Raw genomic sequence first — 11,259 nt, forward strand, 5'->3', positions numbered from 1 at the left:
CTGAATTTATCAAAATAACCTTATTTTACATCTGAAAACGGCGGACTATAAGCAATCTGTATCAAGTATGAACTTAAACAATTATAGTCCATATTGATATGATACTATTTTCTGTGCCAAAATCGTAGAAAAACCTTTTTGTCACAAGCAATCTCTGTATCAAGTATGAGCTTGTGGATATTCTCGATTACATATACATGATTGTGACAAAACATGACCTTGAATTTGCCGTAATATTGCCTTGAATATTGCCTTGAATAAATACAATGAAACAGGATCATTGGAAATCTTTGTATCGAGCTTCCAGTTTCTATAAGGTATAGCCCTGCCTTCAGGGAAAAACTCTGAGGGACAAACAGACATGTGGACAGTTAAACAGGCAATTTAATTCCCAACCCATCCATCCTACCCCCCAAAATACACAATGACTTTGCGGGAAAACTGTGGTCATGATTTTAAAAAAAGTAGTCTTTTTTCATATCAGGAAGCTTTCATAAGTATGATTTCTCATTCTTGCCCAGTAGTTCGTAAAAATAATATTTTAAAACGACCACTTATTATACTGAAAGGAAAAAGAAACGCAGGGTAAACTTTTGAGGTGAATTAAATTTGTTTTTCTTAAAATATATTATAAGTTTCCGATCTAACTTTTAAAATCATCTTTCAAAAATGTATAACCAAATTCCCATTTGATTTTGGCTAATAAATCATGAGTTATTGAAGCTCAAACGACAATACCCCCCAAAAGTGAAAATTGAAAACTCTCAGTATCTTCAATGTCTCTCCCGTGCATCTGTCAGAGCCTTATTTCTCCGTCGCATGGAATTTCATCAGAGTGTTTATCTTTCAAACCCTGGCTATATTTGGCATGGGTGACCACGCAAAAAAATTAGTCAAAAGGCGTGCGCATGCGCCAGTGAGAGGAATACAACAGTAAGTTGACTGTCTCAAAAAACCAAATTGCGGAATTGTTTTCTTTCAAATTTCGTATGAATGTAATGATAATAATCGTCTACTGTATAAATGGCTGTTTTTGTGGTAGTAAGGTGGCGATTTAAGAGATGGCAGGACGAATAACCCGCTCGTAACATGACTCTGTTACGCGTTAACGTCATCGTCACGGTTGATTGAAAACCATTCCAGACCCTCTCTGACAACGGGTAACAAGTTTTATAGGGGGAATTTTACAAGAAACTCTTAGTAAACTGTTGTAGCCTTTTTGATTAATTAGGCAATTCGAAAACAAGACCCCATTGAACTTCCATAAACTGTGCCAAGATTGCAAGAAATTCATAATGTCTCTTAATGTTGAAAAACGACGTGCATACCTCATATGCATCAAATAATGCAACAAGATTTGTTGACAAACTCGTTGTTATCAAATTGCACGTGTTTTGGGCTTTTTAGCGTTTTCCCTACGTGACGCCATACAATTTACGGTTGAGTAATTCTGAACATTGATTTTGGTGCACAGTAACTAAATTTCTCTTCTGACCAATTTTCGTAATTTTCGGTCATGTGGTCAACATTTTTTCGAACATTATGCTACCCTGCGTTTCTTTTTCCTTTCAGTATATTTTTATTAACCGTTTTCTTCATCATCTTCATTTTATATCCCCAAATGTCGCCCGCATAGCGGAGTGATTAGAGCGTCTGCTCTATATAGTCGCCAAGTAAGGAGTTGATCCTTGCGTCGTGGGTTCGAATCCCGCTGTGGGGCGTGTGGACCTGTCCTTCGGATGAGACCTATAAAACGAGGTCCCGTGTCGCTTGAGGTGCTGGCACGAAAAAGATCCCTCCCTGTGCAAAGGCCCTAAGAGTCGACTATAAGACAATATTTGAAGCTCTCCACTGGCAAGTGCATGATGGCGTCTCTGTATGAGTGAAAGATTCTCGAGAGGGACGTTAAAACATACAATCGACCCCCCCCCCCCAAATAAAACGAATAAGAATTTTGCCTTTGAACTATTTCGGGAGGGGTGTAGAAAGTTTAGGTTACGTACAACTATCAGACCATTGAAAAAGAATGTTTACTTCGGAATATTTCTTTACAATTGTACAGTCTTCGTATCAATTTATAAACGTATTATACTAAGTTAATTTCAGCTTAGAACAGAATTGACATCTGCTATAGACAAACTAAAATAACTATTATATAGATGTTTTTGATTATCTGCATAGATCTATTTATTTGAAACTTTTTTTTATAAAAAATTTTTTTCCTGTGATTTACAGTTAAATATTTAATTACCTTTTTATTTGGATTGATTATATATCGGCCGATGAAGATGTTTAAAATTCGCATCATCTCGTTCCATTTAAGGAATTTCCACCCTCACAATTTTATAGGTTCAAAGTACAAAAACTGCATTTATTTTCATTCAATATACTTTAATCTTTCCATTTATTGCAAAAAATGTATAGGTCACCATATTATTTAAGATGCGAAATATAAATAAACGGAAGTGTATGTCCACATAAAAAATTGTACATTTTTTGTAAACAGTATTGAGAAAAATATGTAAAAACTGGTTAAAATGCATAAATCTGATTGTCACGACAGCCGTCGTGCTCTGTCCAGTCAGATATAACAAGATTTTTTTTTCTATTTACATTTTTTTTTATCTATAAATAAAATCAATAAAAACAATATTTACAACATATTTTTACAGCTATTATTTACAATACACAGAAATTAAAGTCTCTATTAATCCTCAATATCGTTGACTCTAAACCACGTCTATCCAGACACGACCCGTTTCACGACGGACTCCCGCCAACTGGCTCCCAGTGGGTATCCCGGTCTGGTAAGTTCATTGCCAACACACACATGGATAGATTAACATTGGATAACATCAGGAACCCCTTTCCTCCTCTTTTTTTCTTTTCTTGTGCTTCTTCTTTTTGGATTCTTTTTTGTGTTTCTTCTTTTTCTTCTTCGTTTTCTCCATTTCTGAAGATGACTCATCTGAATCACCAGAACTCTTGGCTTCCGACTCCGAGTGTTTCTTTCTCTTTTAGCTTTGGCTTTTACTTGAAGAACTAATTCTCCACAGTTGGCAATTTTCACATCCACTTTTGGACGACTTTTTTCATCCGTCTCTAAGTTCTCTATCTTTGTGACCACCTCTTGACCAAAGATCACATGTCCAAAGACTGTATGCTTGTTATCNAGATGTGGTGCAGGTTTCGTTGTTATAAAAAATTGGGAGCCATTTGTGTCTTTACCACGATTTGCCATGGACAGAAGGAATTCTTTGTCATGTTTCAACACAAAATTCTCATCTGGGAACATCCCTCCATATATAGACTCTCCCCCGGTTCCATCACCTCTGGTGAAATCGCCTGATTGTATCATAAAGTCCTTCACCACACGATGGACCGGGGCTCCCTTGTAGTGCAGAGGTACCTCAGACTTCTGTCCAACTCCTTTCTCTCCTGTGCATAATGATCGGAAATTTTAACAAGTTTTGGGGCAAACATCAGCAAATAACTCGAACACAATTCTTCCTTCGGACTTTCCATCGATCTCGATGTCTAGGAAGCATCGTGGTTTATAACCCGCTGATGTGGTCATCCCTCCACAATGATTCGATGCGGCAGATCAGAGTTAACTGCTCTTACGGAACTTTTGACGAAATCCATCCTCCGTCTTTTCAAACCTTTTTAGTAACGCCGTCTTCAAAGCATCATAGTCCAACGCTTTCTCCTGCGGCAACAGTGCATATACATCCAGTGCACGACCTCTGAGTAGTGCGCTCAAGTTAACTGCCCAACTGTCAAACTTCCATTTCTGTGCTGCAGCGTACCTTTCAAAACGTCTCAAATAAGAATCAATATCATCCTTAACTTCATCGAATACAGGCATTTTTGGAAACTTTGCATTACTAGGATTTTCTGATTTCGTTTCTGACTCCTTTACAGCTAACTTTTGCTCTAAGGTTTGAATAGTTTGCATGAATTTACTCTCAATCTCTTCCATACCTTTCTTTTCCTGTAGTTTGAGTTTCTCAATTTCAAGTGCTTCTCTACTGAGATGATACTCCCTGTCCTGCTTCTCTTTCTCCCTTTCCGCCGCTCGTAGCTCACGCTGATGTGCCTGTTGCTGTTGTATAAACTGCTGCAAGTCCGCACCAGTCAAGTTCAGACTCTGTCCATATTCTGCAAGTTCTTTCAATGTCGACATTGTAATAGAACTTAACACTAACTGACTAAATATGAAAAATATTACTACAATCCAGTAGAACAACATTGATTTTCAAAACAAAAATGAAATGTGAAAAATCTTTCTCAAAAATGTGTATACTAGTATCTCAACAGATAAATTAAGTATACAAACTCAATTCATACGAAACAAAGCAACGGTAACCTAGCTTTCTCCATTTGGGGCTCCATCAATAAACCAAGTACTCACACCCTGAGACTGTCAAAAATCTACAAACTCTTTGACTGCAAAATACAACAAAAATGATTAAAGAAAAAAAAACATAAGTGTAATATACAAAAATACTCCTGACTGAACAGACTAATCATCCCACTTCTGACACTGATGCTGAGTGTTCCTAAACACTTCCTACTTAAAAGATACTTTTGAATTGTGAATATCAGATAAAATATTTTACAGTAAAGCAAATGACTGAATGAAGAGACCTTAGAAGGAGTTATTGCCCTTGTCAACATTTTTTAAAGATTGAATAATTGATTAAATATAGAAAATATGCATTTTTAAAATTCTTTAACTAAACAATATTTATTATTACACCTATTGTAAAGCATTCTTCCAAGAGATATTTTTCTATAAGGTATGAATTTAAACTAATTACAGTTTTTGCAAAAACCTATGACATCATAGGAGGGTGGAATTACCTTAAATAAAACAAATAACACATCTTCCCTCATATATTTTAAAGTTTGGGGAAAGGGGGTGAGGTGCATGGGGGAGTCATGATGTATACGTAGTACATTCGAAGAAGTTGTGATTTGCTAATCATGACCTTAAACACGTTAACAAAACAAAACCACGTGGTTTTTTACACATCGTTCAATTAATTTATTCATAATAATTTTCCTTAAAGGAGGAATGCATAAAGGATAAAAGATTAAAGTAAATTCCCGATGTACAAAAGCATCCGTGCATGGACTTCATTTTAGTACTACATATTGTGCTTGAAGTTAAATAAAATCATCAAATAAATTTAATTTCAATAGGAAAGGGAAATAATGTTTAATAGAATAAATTAGACAATACTTGATACAGGGACTCTCTGGGAAATACTTGAATGTACCTGAATAAAATGCTCTCTCTCTCGCTTTCTCTCATACATGTATTTTTTTAAACCAAGAAAAGTAATGTGCGTTAGATATAAGTTCATAATTTTAAAGAAAATACTGAGTTATATACGCGGTAAATGATACAAATGGTTTGATTTATGATTTAAACGGTTTAAATTAGGTTCTAAAAGTGTGTCATTACATGATAAGTTTGTGATATTCAGTAGCTGCAGATTGTTATGTAAGTTCTTAAATTTTCGATTCTGGACATACGATGCGAGATTATTACTACTTACATGTACATTGTATAATCTGCTACCGATATTTAATCACGGAACAAAATTATACAATGTTAGCACACTATACTAATCATTTATGGGTTTTGAATAAATTATAAAACAAATTAAGTTCGATTCATTGCTTTCAAATCTTAAATTATTTTTTCAACTTTACTATCAAACCTGTAATATTAATAGGCAACGTGCAGCACACAAGACACTTATGAAGTTTACACGTGCCGAGTTACCTATCGATGTTTAATCCATTTCATTGACTATAATTCTATCGTTATGATTCGGAAGATTCTCTTTAAAAGTTTAGAATTGGTAATGTTAAAAGTAAATGCCATGGTAAAGTCTGTGATGAAAAAATTGTGTTTGAGAAAATTCGTGTTGAAAACATATTTATTTGTGTGTGAAAAGCGCAAAGCTTGTGCATTTAAATCAATATTGGCTGAAATAAAGTAACCACTGATCGCTATTCCTTATGCAATACACATGGAGCTTACAATATTTAAAAATTAAAAACTGATTAATGTACATGTAAAATGAATGCCACAGGCTTTTGTACTAAAGTCAAATCTAAGACATGTTAAGATATTTTTGAAAGATTCGATTTACTTAATGAAAAAATATTTTCCTGTAAGTTTGTAAATTAGATTTAACACGTCAACCATGGGGTGTAAATAAATGTCAACAAGCGATGGAAGGAATGGTTGATCAGGTAATTGTAAACAAACACAAAACCTAGTTAGCTGTTTTAGATAAATATGTATCACGATCAAATTTAAAACAAAGATAAGCCAACATAATATATTAATCTCAAATATTTGACAATAATAATTTCCCATTGTTTTTATTAATTGTTATAAAAGTTTTAATATATCAATTATTTTGCCTATGACTACCAGGTCAATGGTTCACTGCGGCGTGCCGCTTTAGATTTTCTCGCCTGCATGTAATCGAGGGATATATTACGTAACGATAAACACACTTAGAATCTTGGTTCCAGGTGAATGTGAGAATCGCGCAGTTAATAATTGTGTATCATTTGACTCTTAAAAGCTTTTTTTATGAGATTTGGGTATATATTGTTTTCATTAATATTGTTTGTATTCATATTTAAACGAAGAAATGATACTCGTTTTTTTTTTCTACCACTCTCTCTCTCCTCTCTCTCTCTCTTGGAAAGATCTTTATTATAAGGAAAAGGTTGCCATTAATTTGAATACTCTAAACGGGAACCAAAGAACACGTTTAAAACCTATTTTTTAAGAAAAGATATAATCAGCGTTCTAAAATATTTATTACTTACGGCAAATTTACTTCAATTATACACATAACAGTTCTCCTTCAACAGCAAAATGAGAACATAGTCTTGTTTACGGATCTAGATTTCTTTCCTACCATACGCAAGACTCGAACAAAATAATATTTTCAAAGGACAGAAATGATGTAAAGGAATATTTTATAATCGATAACCATATCAAAATATTTACCGTTTTTGAGTTATAAAGCAAAAACTTTCAAGGCCCGTAGATCTCTAATTTTAGGGGCCAGCCCCTTTTAAATGATATCAAATGAAAGCTCTTGCAATTATGCACAACTTTTATTCAACTTGTCTTAACAAAATATTTGTGGTTTTCAAGATAAAAAGGAAAATATGTGTAAATTTTCGCTCTTTTAGGCATTCTAATTTTTGACTCCTATATAGCGCCATTTTGAATACAAAAATCGAAAAACAAAAACCGATGTGCACAACTTCAATCCTTCTGTTACCAAAAATCGGTAGAATTTCTTCTCCAGCTTTTGTGGTTTCTGAGCCTTTATCCGGAAATGAAAGTCTATAAATTTTCGTTTATAGGGAAATAACTCAAAAGCAGAAGTAAATTTTTGAAATGTTAAATAGCTCACTGATAGAGTTTATTAATGTCTATAATGTCTGAAAATTTCAGCGAAATCCTTTGAGAAATGAGTGAGATATGAGGCCTCAAAGTTGGCGTAAAGGAAGTAGAAGAAAAAAAAAGAATAATAATCTTTACCAACAGAATCAGTAGAAGGTCTTCCGTTGGAAACGGAAGATTAATGAAAAAGAAGATTGATGTAAAAACTAACCGGGAAAAGGCACAAATTGTTTAAAGATTTCAGCAAAAATGAATTTATGAGAAGGGGTACATTACGTCCAAAGTTTTGTAAAAATTACTGGTACTAAATATTTTTTGTTAAGTTGTGTTAGTGTGTGTGTGAGACAGCGGAGTGCGGAATTTGTCTGATTATCAATCAAATAAAAATAGTTCATAGTAAATCAGTAATTAAGAATAATTAAAAACCAAACACAATTTATATGCAGCAGTATTATAACAGTAAAAAAAAAATCAGCCGGAATTTAACTATACATGTATTTTAAACTTTGTCTGGGCCAATATCGTTTTTTGGAGAGAGAGAGAGAGAGGACGGAGAGAGAGATGAATGGTAACTCGTCACGGAAGATAGTGGGAACCTTCAGTTAGCGAATAATCTTAATCTTATGAAAAGGAATTAAAGATGTTAATGAAACCTGAATCAAATAAATAATGATTACGGGACGGGTATAAATTGATCAAATGGACAAAGAAATTTGCATCATTCAAAAAACTTACACATTTTTATAAATCATATTCAAGTACCGGTATACTAGATTTTTTTTTTCATGTAACGTGTGTGCATGGGGGGGGGGGGGCTTATACATGTATGCTAGAGGGTTTGAAATAAATATTTGTGAGCACTGGTTCGACGGACTAATGACTTCCAATTTTCACTACTTTGTAAAATATTTTACTAGATAAGTCCACATTCTGCCTTATCATTTTGTTAACATCATAACACCCCCTACGCCTACCTACTTTAATGAGATGAAATTTAATTTCGGCACCTAAAATCAAATTAATTCCCAATTCACCAATAGCTACAGGGGGGAAATGGAAGGTTCGAAACATGTAATATTTTTGTTAAAATTGAATCATGATTAAAAAATACTTAAAGATTAAGTTTAAAAACTAAATAGTGATCTAACCCCCTCGGCAATGTGAATAAACGGAGCACTTGTCAAGTATTTAAGTAACTTAAAGTGTCAATACTGTTTGTATCTTTAAGAGAGAGAGAGGGAGAGAGAGAAGAAAAATATTTGAGAATGGTGCTACTGCTAATATTAGTCTTACCGCTGACCTAGTAAATATAAATATTTTCCGTAAGATTACTATAATTGCCAGTACATGAATTTTTATTACTAGTCTGATAGTTATTTATTAGTCTCGGACTTACAGACATTGGGTACTTATGAACCCTGCGTAATCGATCAACCAACCATTCATTTAGAAATAATGTTTTAAGTGACAAAATTAACAAGGCATAGTACAAGTTTATATATGGAACACTGTACTGTTCAATAGGGGAACTCCCGCATGAGCAAATGAAACCGGAAATCTTAAACAGGGGTATATAATTATATGACTTGTACAGATGTCCAAGAACATTAGGAAACTGAATTACCTATCAGTAATTATTCAATATTAAGAAGATTTCCTTTTTTAACAAGAGACATCTGTCCTGTTCGTGAAAAGAAAATTGATACAACTTTCCGATCGTGAAAACAGGGGGGGGGCTCAACATTAAAGTCAGATATCTTTCTGCAAAGAAATAAATAGATGAAAACTAACTTGAAGATTAATTAATTTTAATTCTGTAATTGAACAGGGATAGATATATTCAACACATAAATTTAAACTTGATTTACTCATAGTTAATTTCAAATCATATTCTGAATTATTTTACAGATATCAATAATGTTTACATTAAGAAAATGAGAACTGCCTGGGTTTTTTTCATCAAAAATTAAAGTAAGACTGTTTTTAAATGCAAAGTATAACACACAGTCATTTTCACACCACTGCAGCCTCCCCGAGAGCGAGAACAATAGGGACAGTAATTATCAGTAAATGTCAGCACTTGTCTAAGTTTTTCAGCAGGGACAGTAAACGGGTCAGTAATTGTCTAAGTTTTTCAGCACCGACTAAGATTGTCAGCACTTTTCTAAGTTTATCAGTACCGGCAGTAAAAAGGTCAGTAATTGTCTAAGTTTTACAGCAACGACAGCACATTGTCAGTAATTTTCTAAGTTTGTCAGTAAAAAATGGGAATGTCAGTACGTTTCTGACTTAGTAGTGAAAAAATAAACTAATTTTCCTCCAAATATTTTCACAAAGTTTACACTTTTTACGAAAAGATGTTCAGTGTCTTCAATAACCATGCAATATTTAAAACAATATACAACACTTGACTATGCTAATTCACAGTTTGCATATAGTAAATCAAAATATTATTGCTAATATATAGTTTTCGGCGATAACATATTTTAGAACATCCTACAAGTAATTTTGTATATTTAAAATAAATTTCTTGTTAGTTATCATTAAGGTCTTCCGCTCAGGCGGAAGACCTTCTACTGATTCTGATGGTTAAAATTAAGGTCTTCCGTTTCCAACGGAAGACCTTCTACTGATTCTGATGATTAAGATTTTTCTTCTTATTCTTTTTTTTTTCTTCCTAGACGCGAACTTTGACGCTTCATATCTTGCTCATTCCTGAACGGATTTTGTTCAAATTTTCAGAGGTTTTAGACTTTTTTAAACCCTTTTAGAATATTGTTTCACAATTCGAAAATTACCTTCTATTAACGAGTTATTGCCCTTTGATTGAATTTTTCTTACCTCCGATTTCCAGACAAAGGCTCAGAAAAGATAATAATTGGAGCACAAAACCCTTTTAAATCGAGGAGAGGAAGCATTGAAGTTGTGCACATCGGTTTTTGTTTTTTGAATTTTGCATTAAAAATGGCACTAGAGAGGGGTCAAAAGTTAGAACGCGGAAAACAGCAAAAAATTCGACATATTTTCCTTTATATCTTAAAAACTAAAAATATTTTGTTAAGACATGTAGAACAAAAGTTGTGCATAATTGCAAGGGCTTTTATGTAATACTATTCAAAAGGGGCTGGCCCCTATAATTAGGGCTCTATGGAACTTGAAAGGTTTTGCTTTATAACTCAAAAACGGTAAATGTTTCGATCTAGATCTTACGAACAAAATTGTTCTTTTACACCTTTTTGATCTGATGAAAATGCTGTTTTGTTCGATTATGCCGGGAATATTGCGTAATACGCGGTAGAAAGCAGGCAAGGTAAACAGGTAGCGTTTTTCCGATTACATTCACCTTGTTTGTTTACAATTATATAACACGCCTCCCTCGATAGCGCGGGCCAAAGTCGGACACCGGGAATCAATCGGCGGGTAATCCAGCGACCCACAGTTATACACAAATAAAAACACAGAATGGTTAAATTCATTTTTTTAATATATAAAATTGTACCTTAATACTATCTCTGTCCTATGAAAATATTATTTTGTTCGAGTCTTACGTATTATAGGAAAGAAAGCTAGACAGTTCTCATCTTGCTATTGAAAAAACTCTGTAGTCTTTATGCGCAGAATTGAAGTAAACTTGCCGTACGTAATAAATATTTTACAATGCTGTATCATAACTCTTTTTTTAATTAGGTTTTAAACGTGTTCTTTGGTTCCCGTTCAGAGTATTCAATGGCATCATTTTCCTTTCATTAATCAACTTGAAGATCTTTCCAAGAGAAAGAGTTTTAGAAAAAAGCACGAGTATCTTT

The 11,259-nt window shown here is 33.7% G+C and overlaps 1 pseudogene; it reads right to left on the reverse strand.

The window, feature by feature from the left end:
- Positions 1-2,839: 2,839 nt before the first annotated feature.
- Positions 2,840-3,595, reverse strand: LOC134283538 (peptidyl-prolyl cis-trans isomerase G-like; annotated as a pseudogene).
- Between the last annotated feature and the right edge of the window lie 7,664 nt (positions 3,596-11,259).

The sequence above is a fragment of the Saccostrea cucullata genome, unplaced genomic scaffold (genome assembly GCF_032062105.1).
Source record: "Saccostrea cucullata isolate Sc308-1 unplaced genomic scaffold, CSIRO_AGI_Scuc_v1 ctg5497, whole genome shotgun sequence".
Classification (NCBI taxonomy): domain Eukaryota; kingdom Metazoa; phylum Mollusca; class Bivalvia; order Ostreida; family Ostreidae; genus Saccostrea; species Saccostrea cuccullata.